General features: G+C 34.3%; 1 pseudogene; it reads right to left on the minus strand.

Annotated features, from left to right (window-relative positions):
* LOC119049237 (serine/threonine-protein phosphatase PP1-gamma catalytic subunit B-like) overlaps positions 1-13,185 on the minus strand; it is a 56,031-nt pseudogene extending 42,846 nt beyond the window's left edge.
* Between the last annotated feature and the right edge of the window lie 902 nt (positions 13,186-14,087).

Consider the following 14,087-nt stretch of genomic DNA (forward strand, 5'->3'; position numbering starts at 1 on the left):
CATAATTCCATCATTTTATTAATTGTTTTTATTTGTTTCTTGTGGTTCCATCTCTGTTTGCCTTTTATTACTTTCCTGTAAGTTACTTGAATTTTTATTGTAGAATTCATCTTGATTTCTTACAGTATTTTTGACTATATTTTATATGGTTTTCTTAGTGATTCCTCTGGTTATTAAAATATATAAATGTAACTTATCACAATATACTGATACAAACATTTTACCACTTAGAGGGAAGTGTAGAAGCCTAATTTACATTGATGTTCCTTTATTATTCTTGCCTTCAAAATGAAATCACCTTAATTAAGTATTTCCTCTATCTCTGTTATAGTCTTACTTTGTAATGGTGAGCTCGTCCATTAAGGTGTAATGTGAGGGCTCGGTGAACGAGCCTGTTCAACTCTCCACTGGTTCCAGGTGACTCCACCCCCGTACTGACTCATATTGCCTAGCTGCACATGGGTAGAATGGAAGTTCTTTGGTCTTGCTGACACTTTTCCAAAAAAAAAAAAGTAAGAAGTAAGCCACTGACATGCACCGAACACATCGCCTTCAAATGGACATGATATCAGCTTGTCACGGGATATCACTGACACCAGCGTGGGGAAGACGGAGATGACTCAGAACTGCCAGCTGCGGTGCTGCGCACCAGCAGGCGGGTCTGTGGCTACAGAAATGGACAGCAGGTGAGTTATCTATCATCCAGCCCTAACTCCTTCTCCATGTTCGGTTTCACGGGTGTAGAAGCTAAAACAATAAATGTTTAGAGAGAAAACCTCAGAGACAATCTTTAAGTCTTAACAGCCTACTGATAATAGTAGTTCTTTTACTTGACACTATAAGAATGGGAGGTAAAAAGAAAATCGCAAAATTTTACTTCATTAAAATTTAAAACTTTGTACCTGTAAAAGATCCTGTGAAGAGGCTGGAAAGACAATTATAGACTAGGAGAAAACATCTGCAATCCATATAGCCAATGAAAGGTTTCTATTTAAAATACATAAAAGCATGTCAAAACTCAGCAAAAAAAGAAATAAAAGCACAGCAAATTTAGTCCAATTAAAAAATGGTCAAAAGACATGAATAACATTTCACCTAAAAGGACATATAAATGACAAATGAGCATGTGTAAAGATATTCAATATCATTAGCCATTATGGAAATGAAAGTTAAAACCACAGTAAGGTATCATTATACACCTTACTTCTAAGGTGTGAAATAAAAAATAAAACGAGTGAAATAAGAAATAAAACAGCATCAAATGCTGGTAAGGATGTAGAGAAACTGGGTAACTCCTACATTGCTTGCCAGAATGTAATATGAAGCCATGGCAGCAGATACCACCGGAGAGAGAGAATATAAAGTTATAAGGGTTTTGTGAAATTTTGTTTTGATGACCTTCATGTTAGAAAATGAACAAACTGAATAACACAAAACAGTCAATGAGACTGCAGAAATACTGGGATGGTGTAATTTCAGAAAGAAAGAAAAAGAAAGTGTCTTAGGAATGCATGTGCAACTTTTAAATGGTTTATATAGATAAGAAATTATTTTTCTGAGAAAATTCCATACTATTTTCCATGATGGTTGTACCAGTCTGCAATCCCACCAACGGTGAACTAAGGTCCCCTTTTCCCCACAACCTCTCCAACATTTGTTGTTGGTTGCTTTGTTTATGATAGCCATCCTGACTGGTGTAAAGTGGTATCTCATTGTGGTTTTAATTTGCATCTCTCTGATAGCTAACGATATTGAGCATTTCTTCATGTGTCTCTGGATCTTCTGTATGTCCTCCTTGGGAAAGTGTCTGTTCAAGTCCTTTTTCCATTTTTTAATTGGGTTGGTTATCTTCTTAGAGTGGAGTTGTGTAAGTTCTTTGTATATTTTGGAGATTAAAACTTTGTCTGAGATATCATTGGCAAGTACGTTTTCCCATACAGTTGGTTATCTTTTTAATTTAATACTGTTTTCTTTAGCCAAAATCAACCTGCCTTTTGATCCAGCAATTCCACTGCTAGTATTATATCCTAAGAACCCCGACATGTCAATTTCAAAGAACCTATGCACCACAATGTACACAGCAGCACAATTTACAAGAGCCAAGAGTTGGAAACAACCTAGGTGCCCGTCAGTAAATGAATGGATAAAAAAATGTGGTACATATACACAATGGAATTCTATGCAGCAGAGAGAAAGAAGGAACTACTACCCTTTGCAACAACATGGATGGAACTGGAAAGCATTATGCTGAGTGAAATAAGCCAGGGGTTGAAAGACAAATGCCATATGATCTCACCTTTAACAGGAAGCTAAACAACAAAACAGACAAGCAAGCAAAATAAGAGCAAATGCACTGAAATAGAGAACAGGGGGCAAGTGACCAGAGGGGAGAGGAGAGGGAATTTAAGGGGAAAAATGGGAGGGATTTAGAGGAACAAGTATAAAGGACACAGGGACAAAAATTAAGGGGGGTGGAAATGGGAGGGAGGTGGGGAGCACAGGGTGGGGGAGGCTGGGATGGAAGAAATAGACAAAAAAAACTGTACTTGAAAAATAACTAAATAAAATTCAAAAATTAATAAAAAAATTTAAAAACCCACAAAAACACAAAAATGAACTAAGCAAACAACTAGAACAGGAACAGAATCGCAGAAATGGAGATCAGATGAAGGGTTATCAGTGGAGAGGGAGGGGTAGGAAGAGAATGTGAGGGGAAGGTACAGGGAATAAGAAGCATAATTGGTAGGCACAAAATTGGTAGACAGGTGGAGGTTAAGAATAGTATGGGAAATGGAGAGGCCAAACAACTTATATGTACAACCCATGGACATGAACTAAGGTGGGAGGGGCCTGCCAGAGGGTGGAGTAATAATGCAGGGAGGAAGGGGATAAAGAGTAGAAAAAAATTGGGACAACTGTAATAGCATAAACAATAAAATAAGGTTTAGAAAAAGAAAAAAAGAAATTAAAATTTAAAAGTATGTGATATGAATTGGTTATTTCATCATCTAAGATATTAATAACAAGAAAGATTTTGTTATAATGATGAGGGTGGATTGAAGAATCATTGAAAGCTGATAAAATTCAGAAATCAAATTATTCACACTTTTAAATAATTATCTGTATGAAGGTATATTCTATGTCTAATGGTTGTGGCTAGAATAAAAAGTACAGTAAAGACATTTTTGACTGTGAATCATTTTGAGGTTATGTCGTTTGTTTTAAATGACTAAAGAGTCATTAAAATATGACAATGTTTTTGAGAAAGAACAGGATGGAGAAATAAATACAGAAAAGGGAGTATATCTTACATTTGAATATGATGGAAAAGAAAGATAAGGAAAGGAGAAAAGTGTATTTGCAGATGAAGTGGTAGGATGAAAAGTGAATCATTCTCTTAATGGTATATATTTTTTAAAACTAAATGGCGAGACTATTTGCTGAGAGTAAACATGAAGAAAAAAACAAAAAACTGTGATGGGTTGAGAGGGTAGGATCTTAGAGGTACTAACTATCATAACTAGCATTGCATTGATACTTTAAGTGAATAGTTAAGAACGACCTTGATATACAGAGGCACTTACAGTTGTCAAGAATAGTGGAGTATATGCGATTTTTACTCTACTTTCTCACTGAGAGTTTAGCCTGCCACATTTTCAGAAATGACAGTAAAAACCTGTAAACGTGGGTCTGAGACAAGGCAGTTTATTAGTCACTGTTCAGCAGTAGTCAGAATTTTTGTATTTGTGCCTGTTCTTACATGTTTCAGTTCCACATGGTAAGGAAAAGAGGATCGTCTGATGCCTGAACACTCAGTGGTTTGAATTAAAGGAGAGGCCCTGTGCTTTGGGAAAATGACTCTTTTACAATAGGTAGTTATTCAGCCTCACCTTTTCACAGAGTGTGGTGATATTTATTATACTGGGTCACCAAAAACCAGCTCTGGTCAAAGTGAGACTCGATCTCTAGTCTAATACTGTTTGCTCTGTAATGATCATTTTAAAAACAGTCTGGAACAAAGTCACTACCTTGACTCAAAAGACGTGCAGAAGCTTGAGAGAAAATGCCTGCATCTCGGTCAGATGAACATCTGTGCTTTTAGCCTACCCACTGCCCTGCATGGTCCAAGTTCATCTAAATTTGCACCTAAAATGAATGTGTTTCTCTGTGTGTAAATTATACTGTAATGAAATGAATGTTGAAAGCAGTTGACAAAGATTACTTTTGAGGACTAGGTGCAGAGAATTTTAGAGCCGTTTCCTAAAGTTTAGGCTCAAGACATAGAATGAAAAAATATGTATGCATATATCTATAAAATATACTATATATATATTTTCACATGATTTGTGGCAATGCTGGAGTAAACAAACCAATTGGTCATATGACCATTCAGAGGCCATGACAAATGATTGATCTGTAGGGCTTGTTTCATTTCAACAATTCAAAATACAAAAAATGGTTTTGTAGCAAGGCTGAGATATTTTATGTGCATTACATTTTTACTGAGATATATTTTACTTCACTGAGAGAACAATTTTATAGTTAAGTACATGAATGCATGGTTATGTATTTTGTTATTCAGTTTAATAATAAAATATATTATCATTGAATGAGAACATAAGAACTTCTTTTTCCAAATATATGATTTGAAGTTCTTTATTTCACAGTATGTATAAGTTGAAGTCCTTTATTCTAAAATTTACATTTGTTTATAAATTCAATTTGTAGTTACATCTCCACAGTGTTTTTTCTTTTTAATTTTATGTACTAGAAAGAAAATTACATACCCTTGAAATTAAAGAGTTTGGATAAAATTTGAGAAAACCCAGGAAAGCATCTTCAGAACTTAATTTTTATTTCAGTACATAAATCCTATTTATTACATGATCTTAGCCATCTAGAACATGCATATTCACAGAACTTATGAGGGAAACAAATACATGTCAGAACATACAATGGCTATTTATGGCGATGAGATAATATCTGACCATCCCCTTTTTTTGTTTCCATAATTATCATGTGATTTTGCTTTATTTTTTGTTTTACCATTTTTATTGTTCAAGTACAGTTGCCTCCACCCACCATGCCCCCCACCCCTCATGTGTCTTTATACGTGACCCTTCCCTGATTTTCCCCCATTAACCCTTCCCCTCTGATAACTGTCAGTTTGTTCTTTATTTCACTGACATATTATTTCATTTACACATACTTTAAAGTACACATTATATAATATATGAAATATTATATTTTTTGTATTTTTAATATTGGATATGGATAGAATTAAACACTATATCTTTTGTAGAGTTTATGTCTCAGTAACATTAAACAAATTTGAAGAGAGTAAAACCCATGTAGCATTTAATTTCATGACTGTATGAATTGCATGTATATATCTGATAAAAACTTACTGTGAAATATTTGCTTATAAAATGTCAATGTTTTGACTACTTTGAGGTTTGAATAACTATGATGATATTTATTAACACTTTTCACACAAAATAGTCTCAAGACTATATTTGTGTATAATATTTTGTGTAATATATTTAATGTGTAAATTTAAAATAGGACATTTAGAATATAAATGTGATTAACTATTTCCACACAATTCTAGACAATATTATTTTAAATATTTGACTGGCACACCTTTTTAGGAGAGTCTTAAAAGCTGAGATATTCAGTTAAGAGTTATGCACATAACTAATTTAATAAAAGTGTTCATTGAATAATATGCTGACAAAAATTAAATCATAAAAAAAAGAGCTGGCAGAAAAACAGCCTTGGTAGAAAATTCCACTCTAAGGAAAACATTCCCATATGTTTCACCGAAGTTGCTGCAGTTAACGTTTCTCTGCTTCCATAATTTAACCATGAAATGGCACGTAGGCCTCCTCCAAGTGGACGTACCTCCACTTCACTGAGGGTGGTCAGTGCCTGTACACTGCTTCCATCAGATTTAGTGTTTCAAGCATGTGGATGCATGCAGTGTAATGCATGAGATCCAAACTTTTTAATACAATGAAATAAAACAATACAAAAGTTACTGTATTATGGGAAAATATACATGTTTATCTACAACTAAAATGAAATCCCTCATGGATCACTAGAAATCAGCAGAGTAGGATGTTTTTTCTAGTTGTTGTATTTGAGGTAGGACCATAAAACAAGCCTGCTTGCCAAAGGATTCCCAATCGAGGTTTTCCACAAATATGCATCACATTTTTCCAGATTCTACCCACTAGTGAAACTTTGCCTATAAGCATGTAGTACTTGTGCAGACAAATCTAATATATGTCATGAATGAAAAAGATGAAGGAACCTGTGGCTGTTAACAGTAAAGCTTTAATATGGCTTTTATATTTCAGTAAAGTTAATAACTACTTATAATTATCATTATTTATTTGGATTAGACAAGATCACTAGGTGAAAGGGACCAATTGTTGTCATTTAATCCCTACAATTACAGTGGATATAGTAACTGCAATGGGTAAATGATTTAAAGGAGTGGAAAAAAAATCCTCTGTTTCACAGAGATGCCCACTGCTGACTGATTGATCATGGTGTCTGGGCAACTGAAGTAGACGCTAGTCTATGGAAGCCCTGTCTGATATTCATAAGCAGAAAATCTCTAGGTCTAATGAGCACAAGCCTCACTTGATTTAACAGAGCAGAGAGTCACGTGCTCCATTATCAGACAAATCGGTTCACAGACCCAAAGTCTGTTAATTAAAGGGGAGGCTATGGCTCCTTGAGACAAGAATGTTCTACACCACCAATAATTTATACTATCTTCTTTCAGGATTTCAGAAACATCCTTGCAGCTGTCTTCTAAGGTAGCGTCTTACTCTACATGCTGGGAAAGGGAAAATAGTGAACCCTTTGGAGACTTCTGAACTGACACTAGTTATGGAGATCCAAATGGTTAATGGTTCACATGTCGGCATAGCACCTTCTAGAGAACAGATGATTGAGACACTTTTCACTCAGATCTCTCTCATACTGGAATTATTGGACCTTAGCACTCACTGTGGTATTTCTGCAGGTACAAAATGCCTACTTGAAGTAAATACCCTTCACAACTGGCAGAATCCATACACTGGTCTTCTGGGCCATGGGAGGAAGGCCCAGAAGTAAGGGCCAAGAACAGGGCCAAGACCAAAGTAAGGCAAATAAGAGGCCTAAGGCATAGTATTTAAGGGGAAATAGGCATCACTCAGAGTGGGCATCTTCTTAAAATTTGTCTTTAAGCACCTTGTTTGCCTCACTCTAGTCCCAGGAATGGGTAAATGACAGCCGTTAGAACTACTTCTACTTAGGAAATAGGTAAACCAAAAGTAATATAAGTTTATTAGAAGGACTATGGAGTTAAATATCACCATCAAGAATTTGTTAGAGGCATAAATGCTGAGTCTCATTACATTCTGATTCAACTCACCCATTTTGGCCTCTGCAGAGCGTACCCGGAAAACCACAGTGACTTACTGTGAACTTCATCAGGTGTGATTCCAATTGAAGTTGCTGTTTCAGCAACTGGAGCAAAATGTGTGAGTTGAGCAAAATACTGTTTCATTATTGGAGCAAAATGCTGTTTTATTATTGGAGCAAATCAGTGCATGTAATGACTTGCTCATTGACCTGGGGAATGCTTTTCCTCTATCCCTCTTTGAAAAGGCCACCAGAAGCGGTTCATGTTCAACTGTCAAGGCCAGCAGTACATGTTCACCATCCTGCCTTAGAAGAATGTCAGTTCTTCAGCTCTGGGTTGTGATCTCTGATGTCAAACACCTTTCCTTCTGCAGAATAATATCCTGGTTCAGTATTTTTATGATATTAACATGATTTGATCTGGTGGGCAGGAAGCAGATAGCTTTTTATATATGTTATTAAATCAATTCTGTGCCATAGGGTGGGAAATAAGTTCCAGAAAAATTAATTATTACATATTTACTTTCTATAATCAAATTCCATTTCTTCTTGTGACATTTTTATTAAATTGTTTCACAAGTATTTTTCCACTAATTTTAAATTTTCAGAATTACTTATACAAAGTAGTTCATAATATGATCTTTGATCTCTTAACACATATAGAATTCTCATTTTCATTGCTCTTAAGTCTTCCTGCATGTAGTTAATGTTTCCATCAGAATGAAAATATTCAATGTATATAGCATTTGAGATGGATGGTAATATGTTTTAATATTTCAATAACATAATTTACTATATTTTAATTCCATGATTACTTTTGAAAAGTTAAATGTCAGTCTTATTGTTGTTCCTTTGTAAGTAAGGAATCTTTTCAGGCACCTTTCGGCATTTTATCTTGGTTTTGATTTTCAGTAGTTATATTGAACATTAAAAGAAATTTTTCTTATATTTATTTTACTTGTGGGGGGTCATAGCACTTTTTTTAAATCTCTGACTTAAAATATCACATCAGTTTTTATTACACTTCAGTTATTTCCTCAAATACTCTTTTTATCTCTTCTTCCAGGATTCTAATGGACACATAATAGAGTTTCCCCATGTTTTACATATCTTTTAAGGACGTTTCCCTTGTTTTTTCCTCCTTGCTTTAGTCTACCTACCTATTTTCCTGTCAACTAATTAGCTGTTTAAAATATTTTGTTCATATACTTCTTAAGTTATTTTTTTAATTTTTAAGATTTACAAGATTTTTATGATTTATTTTTAACCTTTCACTCCCTGTTTCTGAAAATTTTTCTTCTATTTAAATATCTGTTGTCATTATTTTAAAGTCCATATCTGATAACTCTTAGATCTAGTTCCTATATGACTCTGGTTATATTGTCTACTTGGTAGATATTTGTCCCTGGAAAGTTTTCATGAGATAACAGCTATTTCTCATGAGAAATTACAGAAGCTTGAGATTTTTCTTTTTTATAGTAATAACTGACTCTATGCTCTAACAGCCATATATAATAATGTCGGATATTCTCAATTCAGGGGTTAGCCCTTAGTGTTTCAATTTTTTTAAGACCAGTGTTTTTTTATTGGCCTCCACTGATATGTTACGTTCCTCTAGGAGTCTCAATAGATAATTTATGGTTTTTATCACTGTCCTATCTTTTAGAGGTTCCTATGTTCCAATTTTCTTTCTCCAGCAGTGTCAGAGTTCCAATAACTCCTCTAAATTTTCCTATAAGTTTCTTAGCCACTGTTCCTTGGAAGATTATAGATGCAGAAGTGTTTGCAAATGAAAGAGGAAGAGAATGGACAGTGCACTACTATGCACCGACTTTTTTCTCTCTAGACCATCAGGTCACGGGGCCTTTGCTGCCTTTCCTGGAACAGAGTCCATTTCGTTAAACTTTATTATTTCATGAGTCTTCTCTGTCATTGTGTGATAAAATGGCCCTGAATTTACACCATAACAGTATCACATAATTATGAATCAATGTAATGGAATGGGGAAGAAGTTGCGTGATGAAACTAAGTGAAAATAGAATTGTGCGGCATACCCTGTCCAGCAGAGTCCGCCAGTTGTGGTATATGACGAGAATCAATGCACAGGAGACAACAATCCTGTGGAGAAAAAAGGAACAGCACCTCTACTCTCTCAAGGGGAGAGTGCCTATGGTGCCTCGGCCACTCCCTCAAGAGGGGAGCACCCCGACCCTTGCCTAGACAGGCTTTTATTGTTTTCCTGGGGTCTTACATCATAGAAAGATTTATTATCTATTACATAGAATATTACTGTCTACATTTTAGGTACAATTGAGGAAATAAAAATAACATGCAGAGGGGAATGGCGATGAGCTGATTAGATCTGTCCTTGGGAGAACTCACACAGGCTTTGGAAATTACCTTGAAGATAGGCAATACACATTTGTTGTTTTAGACCAGGGTAATGGAGTTTTAGCAAGAGTAAGCCATAACAATCTGTATGCATTTTCTAGGCCTGATTCCAACAGGGAAACTCGGTTTGAAGGTCTGGCTCCTGCCCACCACCTCGCTTCTGTAGGTTTTCCATACAGAGTTGAGTCACATTTGCCAGACCTAAACAAACCGGTCCCCTACAGAATTGTTTGAGAGACCCTTTATTAACTATGTGTCCTATTTACAATAGCATCTGGAAACAGCTCAAGCGATGTATTTGTTGACTAGTCACTTAAACTTAAAATTTGAAGAGGCTAAAATTCTCTTTTTATTTACAATACCTTTGCAATGAGGTCTACCTCTCGTTGAATGGTTCTTTTCAGCTTTTAGGACATAGATATCATTAAATTATTTTACTGACAATGTTAAAGCAAAAATATTTTCTATCACCAATATCATATTAGTGATTAGCAGTACAATTTACATTTCAAGTTTGAAATCTAATTAAAAAGCAAAAACACAGAAAACATTTTTATTATGTAGGTATGAGTGAGTCTTACAAGTACTAACTTGGTTAGGTAACCTAAAGCTTATTTTGGAATCTTTTCAGTATTTTGTTGTCTTGACATATTTTTACCTTATTCCTGAAACTCAGAAATCATCTTTAAAATGTATAGAAAGAAGCAGGCAGAAATGCTGAACTTTGTACTGAAGATGTTTTTGATATCCAAGTCATATCCTGGTTCCAAAAAATGGTGCTATTTGTAATTAAACATCCCTCACTCTCTCTGACCTAAAAAGACTTGAGTATTAAATTAAGAAAGACACATTAAAAATTATCTGCAATGTTCTGTGAGACAGTTAACACTATTGTACTGGTGAAACCATTCACCAGTGGGTCTGATGGATTGAAAGTGGCTACTTTGATGGCCCCACATTGTGTACACCCTTAAAAACAAACACAAAACAAAACAAAAAACTGAAAACTTCATTCACCTGACCTGTGCACTCCAGTCCCACTTGCAAAAGTGACAGGTCATTATATTTTGTGTAGAGAACCTGTATATATCCCCCTCCTGGTAGAAAAATGAAAAATTCAAAAAAAGGTGAAAGAACCCCCCCCAAAATTCCCATAAAACCCGTTTGTAGTAGGGCTTTGTTTTTCTTGTTCCACTTAGTAAGTTATCTGTAAAAAGAAAAGAGGCAAGGAACATATTTTATATGTGGAAGTTAGTATGCATACCTCAAATGATATTTCTTTAAATGTTGGTGACATAAGCACTTTATTATCCAACATATTTACATAGTGCCTATTGTATATAACTTTATAGCACTATGGATTTTGAATTATCATAAGAGCTACTAAAACCATCGTTACTACATTATTGTTATTGTATCATTATAATTTCTGGTATAATTGCCCATAGTGCAAGAAGACAGTAAGCTTCTTGAAAGTCAAGGCTTTGTTTCATTTTATTTTGATCAGTATATGGCACAGCTTTTATAACATAGTGAGAACTCAATACCTTTTCTTGAATTGAATAGTAAACAGTCAGGATTTATTTAAAACCTAGTTAAGCAATTTTCATACAGATTATCAGATTATAAAAATATACAACAAAAGATGATGAGATAGAATATGTGTGTTGCTCAGACATTAGAATTCATCATTATATTGTTATTTAACCAAAAACAATGAGAATAATTGAAGGTTTACTTTAAAAATTTTGTAACTATTCCATTTATATAATTTTTACTTGAAATTATAACTGATTTTTTCACTTCAATAATATTTTGTCATAGTTCGGTCCTAGAATAACACAAAATGCCCTCATAAACAAGATGAAATGATATTATTTATTTATTTATTTATTTATTTATGTGTAACTTAATTGAGTTATATAGTTAGATACCATATGATTTCACCTTTAACTGGAACCTAATCAACAAAACAAACAAGCAAGCAAAATATAACCAAAAATATTGAAATCAAGAGCAAACTGACAGTAGCCAGAGGAGAAGTGGGAGGGGATAATGGGAGGAAAGAGGGAAGGGTTTTCAGGAACAACTATAAAGGACACGGGGACAAAACCAAGGAGGGGTAGAAGTAGGGGAGGTAGGTGGTGAAAGGGAGTGGGGGGGTAAATGCAGACAACTGTACTTGAATAACAATAAAATCAGTTTTGAAAAGATAATGTCTGTAGGATATACTTAGGCAAATAATGTAAAGTGTGCATTATGGCTCAGTATCAGGTAAACACTGCATGGTGCTACATATGTATTTTTAAAATTGTTCATTTTCTAATTGATTGGTGTAAGTTTGATATTTGTACTTTAGACCAGACATGCTTAAAATTGCCCTCAAAAATTTTCTACAAAATTATTGTTTTCATTAATAACCAGTTCACAGGGATGCCACTGGCAAAAGAAAACACATTTAGACTCAAGATATACTCGATTAATGTATGGTTTTAAAAAATTTGTCTGAGTACAAGTAACAGAGACAAATTCTTGATTTTATTGTCAAGGGAATACTTTTTGTCTTTGCTGTTCTTATTAGTTTCTTGTGCTATAAATTTTACACGATAAAATATATGGGATTTACTATAGGTCAGTTTTTCCTTAATAATAAAGTTTAAAGGAAATAAAACACTTTCTCCAGTTAGAACAGTTTTACTATTCTTTCACGTGGTGCATAGTACTTCACATATCTCATTTTTCTATGGTTTTCTAAGGTCCAACTCCCAAACTTTCATAAAACCAAAGCCTTTTCCCATTCCTGAAAAGTTAATGCAAATTGGTTATCTTGGTTACCTGATCTGATAAATTCCAGGTTTCAGCTACTTCTTCACTTTTGGAATCTCAGATTTTCTTTTTTGTTGTTGTGATGTAAGTCATGCATATCTATAGATGTTTTAAAGATATGATATTAAATGTTATTATGTTCTTATAGTTACAGGTACGATCTGTGCACAAGTTATATGGAAAAGAAATAAATATGAGAAGTCTCTCATCCTATAAAGAGCTTAATTATTGTGGAGTTTTCATCATGGGAAAATAAATATATAATTTTAGATGGATATAGTGCTTTTAATTTAAAATAAGGCTGAATGTGATAAAAGTCAATGGCTGTGATGGACTATATGTTAGATAGTATTATCAAGAAACCTGACATTTTCCTGTGGAGGTAATATTAGAACACAGAATAAAAAACGGGATGGGTCAGGTACAACTTTAACATTTGACGTGTTTGTTTTTCAGATTCTCCTGTAAGGCTGGAGTAAACTCTTACTTCCGGAAAACTTCAGGTCCAATTTCTCTGCCGCTCTTCATTCTCACAGCTTCCCCCATTGTTTTGCTGGGTTTAATTTGCATAATTCCTTTCTCTCATAGATTGTCTCTGTTCCCCTACCTGATTTCTGACTGATACATTGTTGACAGTTTAGGAAAAAGTGGAATTTTGTGGAGGTACGCATATTGAAATAAAGTAGTAGGGTTGTTTTTTGCAAGCTGAACTAAAAATCTATCTCAACTCTAGTAGCACGTGTCTTTATTTCTTCCAATTCCCCCTTTTTTTATCTGCAGTTGCTAATGAAAGTTGAATATCTTGGCAGTTGTCAGAAGGACATCCCTGGACTCATATATAAAATAATTAAAGGTAAGCATTCATAACTTGAGTATGGCATGTATATAATTGAATAAAATGAGAAATAAGCTGGGAGTAAACTTTTCAGAAATGAAGACTATTCAGATCTTAAACAGTCAATTACTGATTTAGGAAACATCACTAAACAAACATCAAAAAATAAAGAGGAAATGCATACGAGGTGAGTTTATTGGGAGTTATAAATGTTAGATGTTTGGAGAAGAAGACACTTGGAACACTGTTTAAGTAAACCTTTTTATCTCGGCTTCTTTTAAACTTTCAAACAAACATGAGAATGGAAAAGACACTAGAATAAATTATGCACCTAGTGCGATTTCAGTGCAGTTTAGTTTCTTAGATAATACTGTATTTAATCCATACCCCTGATCAAGAAACACAGTATGCTTATCATTATGTACAGATGAAGAAACCATGTCTAAAATTAGTAAAACTAAAATATAGAGGATCTAATCTTAATAAAGGAACTTATCAAAATAAGCCCAGCAGACAGGCCCTGTAAACTAATCACCATATTAAATAAGTAACCCCCAACAGGATAAACGGAGGACTTAATTATTGGTGTATTTTCCAAAGTTTCTATCTAACA

The sequence above is a fragment of the Artibeus jamaicensis genome, unplaced genomic scaffold, assembly GCF_021234435.1.
Source record: "Artibeus jamaicensis isolate MK-2021 breed Jamaican fruit bat unplaced genomic scaffold, CSHL_Jam_final contig_415, whole genome shotgun sequence".
Taxonomy (NCBI): Eukaryota; Metazoa; Chordata; class Mammalia; order Chiroptera; family Phyllostomidae; genus Artibeus; species Artibeus jamaicensis.